This window comes from Periplaneta americana, chromosome 9, assembly GCF_040183065.1.
Source record: "Periplaneta americana isolate PAMFEO1 chromosome 9, P.americana_PAMFEO1_priV1, whole genome shotgun sequence".
Taxonomy (NCBI): Eukaryota; Metazoa; Arthropoda; class Insecta; order Blattodea; family Blattidae; genus Periplaneta; species Periplaneta americana.
The window spans coordinates 161,980,372-161,993,718 of NC_091125.1; the positions used below are offsets into that span (position 1 = coordinate 161,980,372).

The 13,347-nt window shown below is 35.7% G+C and overlaps 1 protein-coding gene across 1 annotated transcript in view; it reads right to left on the reverse strand.

Annotated features, from left to right (window-relative positions):
• The window catches only part of LOC138706680 (very long chain fatty acid elongase AAEL008004-like), a 305,164-nt gene extending 293,068 nt beyond the window's left edge, over positions 1-12,096 (reverse strand). Inside the window, exon 1 of the mRNA XM_069836248.1 lies at positions 11,952-12,096. The gene's annotated coding sequence lies outside the window, so the exon portion shown is untranslated. The remainder of the gene's footprint in view (positions 1-11,951) is intronic.
• Positions 12,097-13,347: the final 1,251 nt, after the last annotated feature.

The window sequence follows — 13,347 nt, forward strand, 5'->3', positions numbered from 1 at the left end:
AAGTACATTATAGCTTAAATTATCCGAACTAATTTCCAATTCCATTTAATTAGAAATGATATATCTACGTTAAAGATTGAAATTGTTAGAAATTATGGTTTGAGTCGTCACAAAAATGTTAGATTATGTAATTTTCACTGTTAGAGTGGGTTTTTATATTACCTTCATTCATAGCTACCATAATTTTATGCTCGACCATGCCGAAATGTAGCAGACCTTTAATGCGTGTCACTAAAGTACACCTACTCATTAAAGGTCAGGTCTTTCAGCCAATGACGACTCAGGTTACAACTGTTCAGCCAATGACAGGTCAGCTTTCTACCGTTATAAAACCGCAAGTATCGATTATTCTCGGATATGCAATCGAAAGAGAATTAGCGAAAAGTCACGGAGGCTGGAAATCCAATACTGTCGCAGAAGGTTATGTTCTGTTACTATAATAATTAGCGTTAATTGTAAATAATATTCAAATAAATTCAATTTGTCATCTCGTTTTTCAATGTCTAATTTAATTTCAATGTTATCTCTGTAGGTTCTTATGGCCTAGCAAGGTCAATGTGAACATCTGTTCCTCGGAAAAAATCAATACTTTCGCGTCTGCCAACATCTCACAACATACGGGACATTGGTCAAGGTCAGATTCAAAGAAAATTAATAATATCAAGTTAGAAATATGGTCGAGCATAAAAAGTCGTATGAAACTCGCCTACAATGGTAATTAAGAAGCTCGTATGAAAATTATGAAACTCGCTTGCGCTCGTTTCATAAATATCCATACTTGCTTCTTAATTGCCTTCATTATAGGCTCGTTGCATAATGTACTATTATTAACTGTTAAATTAACTTTTCTATACTGGTAGGCTAATTTTGAATTTACTGCATGTGGCTTCGATTACCGCTTGGGATGATTACTCGATTGGGTTTCCTCCGAAGTTTACTCCAACCGTAAGGCGAATGTCAGGTAATCTATGACGAATCCTCGATCTCATCTCGCCAAAACCATCTCACTATCACCAATCCCATCGACTCTAAATAACCTAGTAGTTGATATAGCGTCGTTAAATAATCAACTAAAAACATTTTAATTTATAGTCCCAGCTTATTTACTTACATTTTTTAAATAACAATTTGAAAAGTGTTCAGTTGCCTCCGAGAGGGCTATAGTTGCGACGCTGTTATTCCCGGCGTGACTCCTCCTCTTTTCTTACGTCTTAGGAAGTGAAGGCTCTATAAAGTCTAGGTAGTTAGTATCGTTCGCCATTTTTTTTCTTTAGTTGCCGAGCTACCATACGAGGAATCTACAGGGACATCATTTTATTTTTACTTCAATTTTTATTGTACCTGAGTTTTTTAATGTATTTCACTCCCACCCCTTCTACTAATGAAGTTCACCGTCCTCCACACAGTCATATACAGTCATAGTAGCCTTACGGTCATAATAAACAGTACGTTCCAAAAATATGTTCGCGTTTTCCAGTGACGAAAGAGTTTTCAATATTGCATCATTTTCCATTTGCCTACGTCGCATCCCGGTTTCCTCCACCTGCTTCTATTCGCCTCTCTGTAAATGCTAGTGGCTGGGCCGTCTTAGCTCTTTTCTGCGAACATTAATTTCTGTTAGGAATTGGACGTCTGCGTAATATTATACCCAAACAATTGTTTAAAATAACTTAAATAAAAGGGCGTCGTTAAGTAATTAACTGTCACGTGATTTCCTCCCTTTCTACGACGCTGCGATGTAACCACTTGGACGGACAGTAGATAGCATGTCTGAGTAATTTTATCTTTTCGGATCGGGCAGAAGTGAAGATTGAATTTACAGTACGTAAGGTCTCTTTTATAGAGCAGGTACAGAATTATTTCAACATGAGTTACTGATACGAAGTACGAACCTGATAATTGGAATTAGGTACAATAGTCTATAGTGCGATAATATGCACATTAGAACTGAAGCCTGTATCGAAATGAACGGCCACCATTTTCAAAAATGTGTTTAAATATCCATATTATGATTATTTTTAAATTTATCTTCATTCTCTATAGTGTATGCTAATGTGCTGTAGACAGTATAATATACACTGCATAATGAATACGTCCGCATGGAAAGCTCAGTTTGTGAGTAAAAACACTCATTGTTAATACTGTACTGTATTTTGATTAAACAAAAACCTGATGAAAATGATCAAACTCAGAATCGCGATATTTCCTAGTTTATGTAAATGGATGAACTACTTTTCTTCCCTCCTATACCTAGTAAAGTGCTTGGTTTGTATATTACGCCAGTATCATCGACCTCCAATCGTGGAAGGGGGTAGAAAACGGTGTTTCCGGTTCTTAATTGTTGATCCAAATGTATAGCCAGGTTAATATTAGAAATGTTAGTAAAAATAAAATGATGTCCCTGTATTTGCCACACCGTTAAACATCATCATGTCGTAGCTCCTATGATAATCAATCAAACGCACTGTAATTCAGCAAATAATTGAGCGGCAAATAACGTCTTCGTATGCTTTCTGCGAACGACAACGAAAGAGCCAAAATGGCGGGCGATTATATTAAGTATTTATCGAGCCTTAAGAAATGAATAACGTCTTCATCAGCGAATCACAAGACGCGCACGTTTAAATGTAGTTGACCTGCAACGCGATTGGCTGCCGGAAATTAGAGCGACGGGAGTATAGCTTGGTTGCCTCTCACCTATAACTTGCAGCGTAACCTTTGGCATCGTGGGCAACATAACAATCGTTCAATCTTCCGCTGTATGGTAAGTGGCGCCGCCAATGCGGTGAAAAGTTGGAGATAAAAAATGAAACAATTTTAACGCGGGAAAGATAAATATTGACCAGGTCTGTAGTTCCTGGCTGCAAGTCATTTCGGAGAGTAGTCTATTGTTTCTTTTATAATGATTTCTTTGTGGCTGTAGAAGAGCTTGTAGGAAATTCTCTCGCGGAGTAAATACAAGGTGTGCAAACAAACATAAGGAGTCATCTCTCAAAGCGTTTCAATTCACAACTCTTTCAAATCAGACTTACAAAAATTCGCAAACATTATGCAAATTTTAATCCCAAACATCTGTCAAGGTTGGACAAGGTACAACCGTTGTTACATGCGTGTAGACTTTACAATCGGACAAATAATCTATACTAATAATAAATCTGTAGCCAAAATTTTTCTGGTAATTTTCGATTTTCCAAAAATAATTGGTGTTAACATGTATAATTAACCATCCTTAAACCGAAAATCGTTTTTTTTTTTAATTTTTGTTTGTATGTCTGTCTGTCTGTCTGTCTGGATGTTTGTTACCTTTTCACGCGATAATGGCTGAACAGATTTCGATGAAAACTGGAATATAAATTAAGTTCGTTGTAACTTAGATTTTAGGCTATATGGCATTCAAAATACGTTATTTAAAAGGGGGGGTTATAAGGGGGCCTGAATTAAATAAATCGAAATATCTCGCTTATTATTGACTTTTGTGAAAAATGTTACATAACAAAACTTTCTTTAAAAATTATTTCCGATAAGTTTTATACTTTGAAAAATTTTGATAGGACTGATATTTAATGAGATAAATGAGTTTTAAAATTAAAATAACTGCCATCTAAGGTGGAGTAATGAAATAAAAAACAAATGACTTCGTCTATAAGGGGCCTTGGATAACAACAATCGAAAGCTATGAAATATAGCCTACCGAGAATGTTTCTGTGTTTGTATGAAGTAATATCGGAAGCTAAATTAACCGATTGATATAATTAATCATTATTTCACCATTGGAAAGTGTAGTTTCTCTAGATGGACATAATGCTATAATGTTATCACAGTAACTTCTGAGTGAATCGAGGACAGGTAAGATTAAAATAGCTTCTTATGCACAGAAAACTTGATAGGCTATTCTGAATATTCGTTTCCTGTATTTCTTTAAATAATGTTTATGTACACATTAAATCTAAATGATGTCAATCTTCATTAAACTATGGTTGCATGTAATAACAATTAAGAATTGTCATTTACCCAAGATTGCTCTCTGGACCAAAATTATCGCATTTTAATTATTTAAATACAATTTAAATTAAGTAACATATTAAACGATTTATCCTTCTATCAAGCATGAATGTTCCCTGGATAACATATCCTATTTTAATTGTGCAATTACTTTATATTTATTTCTAACGGGTGCAGCGGAGAGCACGAGTACGGCTAGTTATATAATTTGTTAACAATCATAGTGTCGAGAAGGTCAAAATATTGAAAAAGAAGCAGCGATATTCTTCACTGGCCAATAACCTATCTTCATTATCACCATCATCATCATCATCATCATCATCATCATCATCATCTGTGGTACTAAGGTCTTTTGAGTTTAGCCTTCACCTGCTTCAAAACATCTGACCAATCATTCCTTTCCAGTGCCTTCAGATACCTCAGAATTACTGTCCTATGCGACCACAATAGTCGCCTCTGAATTCAAGAGTCCTGTGCTCAAACTCGGACGATGATAATTTTAACGAGCGATACAAATCCTTGACATATCTTCTTTAGGTTGTTTGTTGTTTAGTCAAATGTGCGAAGATAGGTTTGAACCTCGCGACACCAATAAGGCAACATTCATGAGGCAACTAAGCCTGGAGATAATGGATTAAAGCCACCGGCGTGGCTCAGTCGGTTAAGGCGCTTGCCTGCCGGTCTGAAGTTGCGATCGGGCGCGGGTTCGATCTCCGCTTGAGCTGATTATCTGGTTGGGTTTTTTCCGAGGTTTTCCCCAACCGTAAGGTGAATTCCAGGTAATCTATGGCGAATCCTCGGTTTCATCTCGCCAAATACCATCTCGCTATCACCAATCTCATCGGCGCTAAATAACCTCGTAGTTGATACAGCTTCGTTAAATAACCAACTAAAAAAATGAAGTAAGGTGGCCAATACGGAAGGAAAGTAAAACAAAAGATTATGTTTCGCAGATCCACAACACTTAGAAATACATATAGGTCACAAAGCGTCCCTTTGATAGGTCAATTGGCGGTTCTCTGGCTTGCGATGCCTGGGAATCTGAGTTCAAATCTCGACGATGACAAAGTTGTATTTATAATAAATGAAAACAAGGAATTCTCCCATTTTTCCCTTTCCATTGCACCAAAACCACTCACATTTTCCCTTTTATCATCATTTCCGTTTCGAAAATCAAGGTGCCCATACTTGTGCTAATTAGCCACATTTTGCACTGAACACACATTTACTGTGCGAATACCATTTTTAAGGCTGAAACATGTAATATCATTAATTTCAGAGGGGTTGTTCTTTGGGATAATTTAAACAAAAAGTTTAATACAATTTTGTTCGTTTTTGTTTCCTTTTACAGATAAAAATTGTTTATATGAAATATTTCATACGGTGTTTTGGGAAAGCGATTGATTTAATTCCCAATATGCTCAGTCAATTTAAGAGAGAAGTGTATTTTGATAATATACTATTGAAAGATTTTTAGTTCTCAACTTTAAATATGCAGAAATTTGATCCGAACAAATGTTGCTTTTCGTTCTGTAAAGGAATTTTAAAATGTTACATACTGTCTAGCCTTTATTAATCAATTAATCTCTTAGTACTTTGATTTTTATTGTATTTGTAAATTTAATATTAATTGTAATTAAAATTGTAAATGTATTCTTAATATTATAGTTGTAATCCCCTGGTAGAGGGGAAGAGAAGGCCTGATGGCCCTATCTATAACAGGTTAAATAAATAAATAGATAAATAGATATATAAATAGATAAATAAGTAAATAAATAAATAAATAAAATTTGTTCGGGTCGAAGTTCTGCACATTTAAAGCACGAAACTAAAATTCTTTCAATAATTTTAATACACGATCTCTTAAATTGACTGAGCGTATTGAGAATTAAATCAATGGCTTTCCTAAAACACGCTGTCAAATGTTTAAAATAAAACAATTTTTACCTCTAGAAGGAAGAAAAAACGAGCAAAATTGTATTAAACTTTGTGTTTGAAATATACTACAGAATAACCCCCTGAAATTAATGACATTACTTACGGATCACCCTGTATATAGCTCCAAGAGCTGCCCCCTTTTTGCAACGAAACGATTCGGAGCTCAGCTTCAATTCCACTGTAACTTACTACCAAATGCTCGGAATCGCACCGTTCTTGCACTAAAAGGTCGGGCATATTTTTTAACGTATAAAACAAGCAAAACATTAATATGACCAAAAATGTGGAGCCACCTCCTTTATATAGGAAATCCTTCAATTCCATGGCAACCTAATTCGAATTTCCGATGCATAAGATCTTTTCGTTTTTCTATTAATATGGATCGAATATAGGTACTACGCATTAAAAATACAATCAGTTTAGGAAAAACTTTTATACACAGAAAACGGTATGCATACGCCATAAATCAAGGTATCTTTAAAAAGTATATATATTATGGATTATTTAACGACGCTCGCAATTACCGAGGTTGTATCAGCGTCGCCGATGTGCCGGAATTTTGTCCCGCAGAGTGCTTTTACATGTCAATAAATCTACTGACACGAGCCTGTCGCATTTAAGCATACTTAAATGCCATCGATTTGAGCCGGGATCGAACCCGCAACCTCCAGCACAGAAAGCCAGCGCTATACCGACTACGCTACTCAAGCCGACAAATCAAGGTATCAGGGTTGCTACAAACGTGAATTTCTGTGAAAATTCCGAAATACGTATATTTTCTTACAGGATCGCAATACTAATTCTTTATACCTCGTGTAATGAGAAACGGGAATTTTACTTGAAGCAAGTAAAGAGATAGGTTTGGAAGTAAATCCCGAAAAGACAAAGTATATGATTATGTCTCGTGAAAAGAATATTGTACGAAATGGAAATATAAAAATTGGAAATTTATCCTTCTAAGAGATGGAAAATATCTTGGAGTAATAGTAACAAATATAAATGACACTCGGGAGGAAATTAAACACAGAATAATATGGGAAATGCCTGTTATTATTCGGTTGAGAAGCTTTTAACATCCAGTCCGCAGTCAAAAAATCTGAAAGTTAGAATTTATAAAACAGTTATATTACCGGTTGTTCTTTATGGTTGTGAAACTTGGTCTCTCACTTTGAGAGAGTAACATAGGTTAAGGGTGTTTGAGAATAAGGTTCTTAGGAAAATATTTGGGGCTAAGAGGGATGAAGTTACAGGAGAATGGAGGAAGTTACACAACGCAGAACTGCACGAATTGTATTCTTCACCTGACATAATTAGAAACATTAAATCCAGACGTTTGGGATGGGCAGGGCATGTAGCACGTATGGGCGAATCCAGAAATGCATATAGAGTGTTAGTTGGAGGCCGGAGGGAAAAAGACTTTTGGGGAGGCCGAGACGTAGATGGGAAGATAATATTAAAATGGATTTGAGGGAGGTGGGATATGATAATAGAGACTGGATTAATCTTGCTCAGGATAGGGACCAATGGCGGGCTTATGTGAGAGCGGCAATGAACCTACGGGTTCCTTAAAAGGCAGTAAGTAAGTGTAATGAGAAAGTAAAAATGAGACGGGTCAATGAACAAGACAACGGCCATTGAAAGAAATATGGAAAGCTATTTACCAAAGAAGAGAGTAACAATAAACCTGTTAACACAACACACAACAGCAACGAAAAAGTAAAAAATCGAAACCGCAAAGTTAAATTCAATGTACACACTGCAGACCACAACTACAATCTCTATTAAAGAAGTTCCTCAGAGCGCAAATGTAAATAATTTAACGACCCGCTCTTCAACGCTTGTAACACAGTCGTCCTCGCCGGCTTCTGACTGGATGCCGTGTTTGGCATTACACCGAGGTTTGCGAGTTTAAAACGGGTCAAGGTCGACGGATTTTCAAGAACATAAAAACTGTTCCGAAAAATTGACAGAGGATTCACCGGTGCCCATTCAGCATCGTGTTGCTCCAGTTCTGGTTGGATGATCGTTCACCTCTGATGAATCAACAGCTAGTTGGTCGTCCTTTGCCCTTCATGGGCAGTTTACGCCATGGATCGTATCACATTATCAACGACAAAAAGTATCGCATGACTTTCTAACAATGAGGTTAATAATGAGAAATTAATCCTTTGCTTTTTAATCACAGAAAGGTACTTGAATTATATAGTCGCGACGCTGTTATTCCCGGCGTGACTCCTCCTCTTTGCTTACGTCTTAGGAAGTGAAGGCTCTATAAAGTCTAGGTAGATAGTATCGTTCGCCATATTTGTTCTTTCGTTGCCGAGCTACCATACGAGGAATCTATTTGCCACACCGTTAAACATTATCATGTCGTAGCTCCTATGATAATAAATCAAACGCACTGTAATTCAGCAAATAATTGAGCGACAAATAACGTCTTCGTCTGCTTTCTGCGAACGCCTTCGCTGTAAACATCTTCATTTCGCTCTTGATACATAATAGTATTATGCGTTACAAGAGCGGTATGTTGAAGTTTTCATGTTCGAGGGAATGTTTGAAAAAGCGAAACGTAGTTGAGCTTTTTTAATTTCCGAGAATTGAAAGAAAACATACCGCTCGTGTATCGTACATTATTTTGTGCGAAGATCGTTTATTACATACCTGAAAGACGAATTTCTAATTAGTTGCAATGAAATCTCCATCTTGGTTTCTGTTCAATGACGGTAAATTTGCAAAACAAAAATATCTATCTTCAACATTATTGCTTTAAAATGTTTTCTGTGTTTACTACACTCCAGCAGGCCGTGATATACGTCTGTCTTTTTTTTTTTTTATAAGAGTTTTAAGTTAGAAATTCGCTTTGTGTTTGTATGTCTTGTTTAGCGTGTTTTGTTTTGGTATCTAGGGACTGTGTATACTAGAAAAAAAAAAGAATACAGTACGTAGAATAAAAATTATTTATTGAGGGAGGCCATGCATGACGCTATTATTTCTTTGTTGTTAAGTTACCAGTTCTGAGTTTAATACACAATGTTCTGTTATGCTGGAAATGATGTCGGGATCTGTTGAAACCGAAATTCCTTTTAGAGTCGTTAGTAAAGCCAAACAAGCTGAAGGTGAGTAGTAGCCAATTAAATAAAGTGTAAGTAAACAAACGACATATTTTTTTGATCTTAGAGCCTATAATTTTTAGGATAAATTGAACAATTTTGGTCTAGTGCGCCACAAAATATTATGTGACACGTTATAGACGGCAAAAAATGACTTTAATTTTTAACAAGATCGTAAACAATGAGAAGCAAAACACATTTCAATGACAAAAATGCGCTTGGGATTTGCCCACAGGGAGAAGTACTCAGAATAAAACGTCACAACGTCATACGTTCTATGATCGCAGATGCACTTCGATCCAAAAATCTAGAGGAAGTTCATTGTATTGTTGATGGTGGAAGCAATCGTAGGATCGATATCATAGTTATAAATGGAAATAAACAGACAGCCGAAATAATTGATCCTACCATCAGATTTGAAATCTCAGCCACTCAACCATCTGAAGTGAACGAAGAGAAAAAGAAAATCTAAGAGCTCACGATTCAGTACCTATCGGCGAAATACAACATAGAAAAAATCACAGTTACCGGTCTCTTCTTCGGAGCGAGAGGCACCATCCCGAAAGCCTTTGTAAAGTGGAGGGAAAAATACAAGCTGACGAGAGATCTTCAAGATGCCATCGTCACCACCATAATAAAATTTTCTGTAGCGATATTTCGCCAGCATCTTTATGGTGTACATTCAATTTAAATTATATTTGGTTCTATTTTTTTTTCTTATGTCCTAATCAATTTTGTCTGAAACCTGTTTATATATTTTTTTTTATTTTAAATTTAATTGTGAGCTATTCTATGTCGCAGAGCAAACCCAAAATATTGGGTCAGACCAGTAAATTAAATTGCAACATTAGGATTAATTATGGGAAATTAAACGCTTTGTTAACAAAGAAAGAAATCGCTTGAATTTTCAATAATGAAATTAATTATGTGAGCCGTTCAGAGCAGAAGTGGTGTAAGTCAAAAATGAGCGTTAAAGTAAACATTCTGTAAAATACAGCGCAAAGTAGCAATTAATATTCAATTCATTTAAACTATTAGTAGTCAGTGGATAGCAAGGAGGACATATTAATTGCTACTTTGCGCTGCATTTTACAGAATTTTTACTTTAAACCCCATTACCCAATTTTGACTTACACCACTTTTGCTCTGAACGGCTCATATGCAATATTATGCAGTCAACATACAAGAAATTCCTTGATTTTGTAATAGTGAACTTAATTGCATTGTCAACAAAAAGAAAGAAAGAAAGAAAGAAAGAAAGAAAGAAAGAAAGAAAGAAAGAAAGAAAGAAAGAAAGAAAAAAGAAAGAAAGAAAACGCTTTCATTCACGAATTAATGAAATTTGTAACCAACTGTTAATAATGATCCCCTAAAAAGAACATACGAGTATAAATGTCTTAAATTTATACGAATTAATAGTAATGTAACGAATTATCAACGACAAAACGACACTTATATCCATAACAGTAATATCAATTGCGAAAAATAAAACACATTGTCTACGACAAACCGGCGCACTACAATTCAACATATTCCATTAATTACGATTAATTATGGGAAATTAAACGCTTCGTTAACAAAGAAAGAAATCGCTTGAATTTTCAATAATGAAATTAATTATATGCAATATTATGCAGTCAACGTACAAGAAATTCCTTGATTTTGTAATAGTGAACTTAATTGCATTGTCAACAGAAAGAAAGAAAGAAAGAAAGAAAGAAAGAAAACGCTTTCATTCACGAATTAATTAAATTTGTAACCAACTGTTAATAATGATCTCCTAAAAAGAACATATAAATGTCTTAAATGTATACGAATTAACAGTAATGTAACGAAATATGAACGACAAAACGACACTTAAATCCATAACAGTAATATCAATTGCGAAAAATAAAACACATTGTCTACGACAAACCGGCGCACTACAATTCAACACATTCCATTAATTAGGATTAATTATGGGAAATTAAAAGCTTTGTTAACAAAGAAAGAAATCGCTTGAATTTTCAATAATGAAATTAATTATATGCAATATTATGCAGTCAACGTACAAGAAATTCCTTGATTTTGTAATAGTGAACTTAATTGCATTGTCGAAAGAAAGAAAGAAAGAAAGAAAGAAAGAAAGAAAGAAAGAAAGAAAGAAAGAAAGAAAGAAAACGCTTTCATTCACGAATTAATGAAATTTGTAACCAACTGTTAATAATGATCTCCTAAAAAGAACATATAAATGTCTTAAATGTATACGACTTAACAGTAATGTAACGAAATATGAACGACAAAACGACACTTAAATCCATAACAGTAATATCAATTGCGAAAAATAAAACACATTGTCTACGACAAACCGGCGCACTACAATTCAACACATTCCATTAATTAGGATTAATTATGGGAAATTAAAAGCTTTGTTAACAAAGAAAGAAATCGCTTGAATTTTCAATAATGAAATTAATTATATGCAATATTATGCAGTCAACGTACAAGAAATTCCTTGATTTTGTAATAGTGAACTTAATTGCATTGTCGAAAGAAAGAAAGAAAGAAAGAAAGAAAGAAAGAAAGAAAGAAAGAAAGAAAGAAAGAAAGAAAGAAAGAAAGAAAACGCTTTCATTCACGAATTAATGAAATTTGTAACCAACTGTTAATAATGATCTCCTAAAAAGAACATATAAATGTCTTAAATGTATACGACTTAACAGTAATGTAACGAAATATGAACGACAAAACGACACTTAAATCCATAACAGTAATATCAATTGCGAAATATAGAACACACTGTCAACGACAAACCGGCGCACTACAATTCAACACATTCCATTAATTTCCAGTCATACATGGCAACACATATTCCAACGGCCGACCATCAGACCCAGTATGGGGGAGACAAGAGTGACTTACCGTGAGCACTTTTACTTTCGACGAGCGATGTAGGTCGTCTGCACAATCACCCCCAACCGAGGTGGAACACGCGAGCGCACTGAGCAGCGAACAACTGGCTGCCCCCTATATATAGCCTACCACTCGTACACCGGCGTGCCGCCCGGAGGGGGGCAGGCGATTCTTGCGTAAGCCCAAGAAACTGGAAGACAAGAGGAAGATAAGTTATTGTCAAATGATAGCGAGATGACTGTCTAGTTATTCTGCACATCACATACATTCGTGGCCTCTGCATTCACAGGCGTGGTTCAATTGTTCATATTTCCTTAATGATGGCCGTTTTTCCGCCTCAGTGTGAGAGATGGGAAAATTGGGGACCGTGAACCATTTACGGTTCGTTGGGCATGTAAATAGTAGCCTATTGCAATTAAATAACCGAGGCGTATCTTAGGCTAGGTCCACACTGAGGCAAACAGAACTGCGTCGGGCAGACTGCATATAAATGTATCTAGTAATACAGAAGATGATCTGCAAATTGCTGCATACAAATTAAATTAAATAGCTAGTGAATACAATATGAGAATTTTTGAGAAAAAACAAAAGGGATGACTTTTCAAGGGACAAACCACTTACTTACTTACTTACTTACTTACTGGCTTTTAAGGAACCCGGAGGTTCATTGCCGCCATTGGTCCCTATCCTGAGCAAGATTAATCCAGTCTCTACCATTATATCCCACCCCCCTCAAATCCATTTTAATATTATCTTCCCACCTACGTCTCGGCCTCCCCAAAGGTCTTTTTCCCTCCGGCCTCCCAACTAACACTCTATATGCATTTCTGGATTCGCCCATACGTGCTACATGCCCTGCCCATCTCAAACGTCTGGATTTAATGTTCCTAATTATGTCAGGTGAAGAATACAATGCGTGCAGCTCTGCGTTGTGTAACTTTCTCCATTCTCCTGTAACTTCATCCCGCTTAGCCCCAAATATTTTCCTAAGAACCTTATTCTCAAACACCCTTAATCTCTGTTCCTCTCTCAAAGTGAGAGTCCAAGTTCCACAACCAAACAGAACAACCGGTAATATTACTGTTTTATAAATTCTAACTTTCAGATTTTTTGACAGAAGACTAGATGACAAAAGCTTCTCAACCGAATAATAACACGCATTTCCCATATTTATTCTGCGTTTAATTTCCTCCTGAGTGTCATTTATATTTGTTACTGTTGCTCCAAGATATTTGAATTTTTCCACCTCTTCAAAAGATAAATCTCCAATTTTTATAGTTCCATTTCGTACAATATTCTGGTCACGAGACATAATCATATACTTAGTCTTTTCGGGATTTACCTCCAACCCTATCGCTTTACTTGCTTCAACTAGAATTTCCGTGTTTTCCCTAATCGTTTGTGG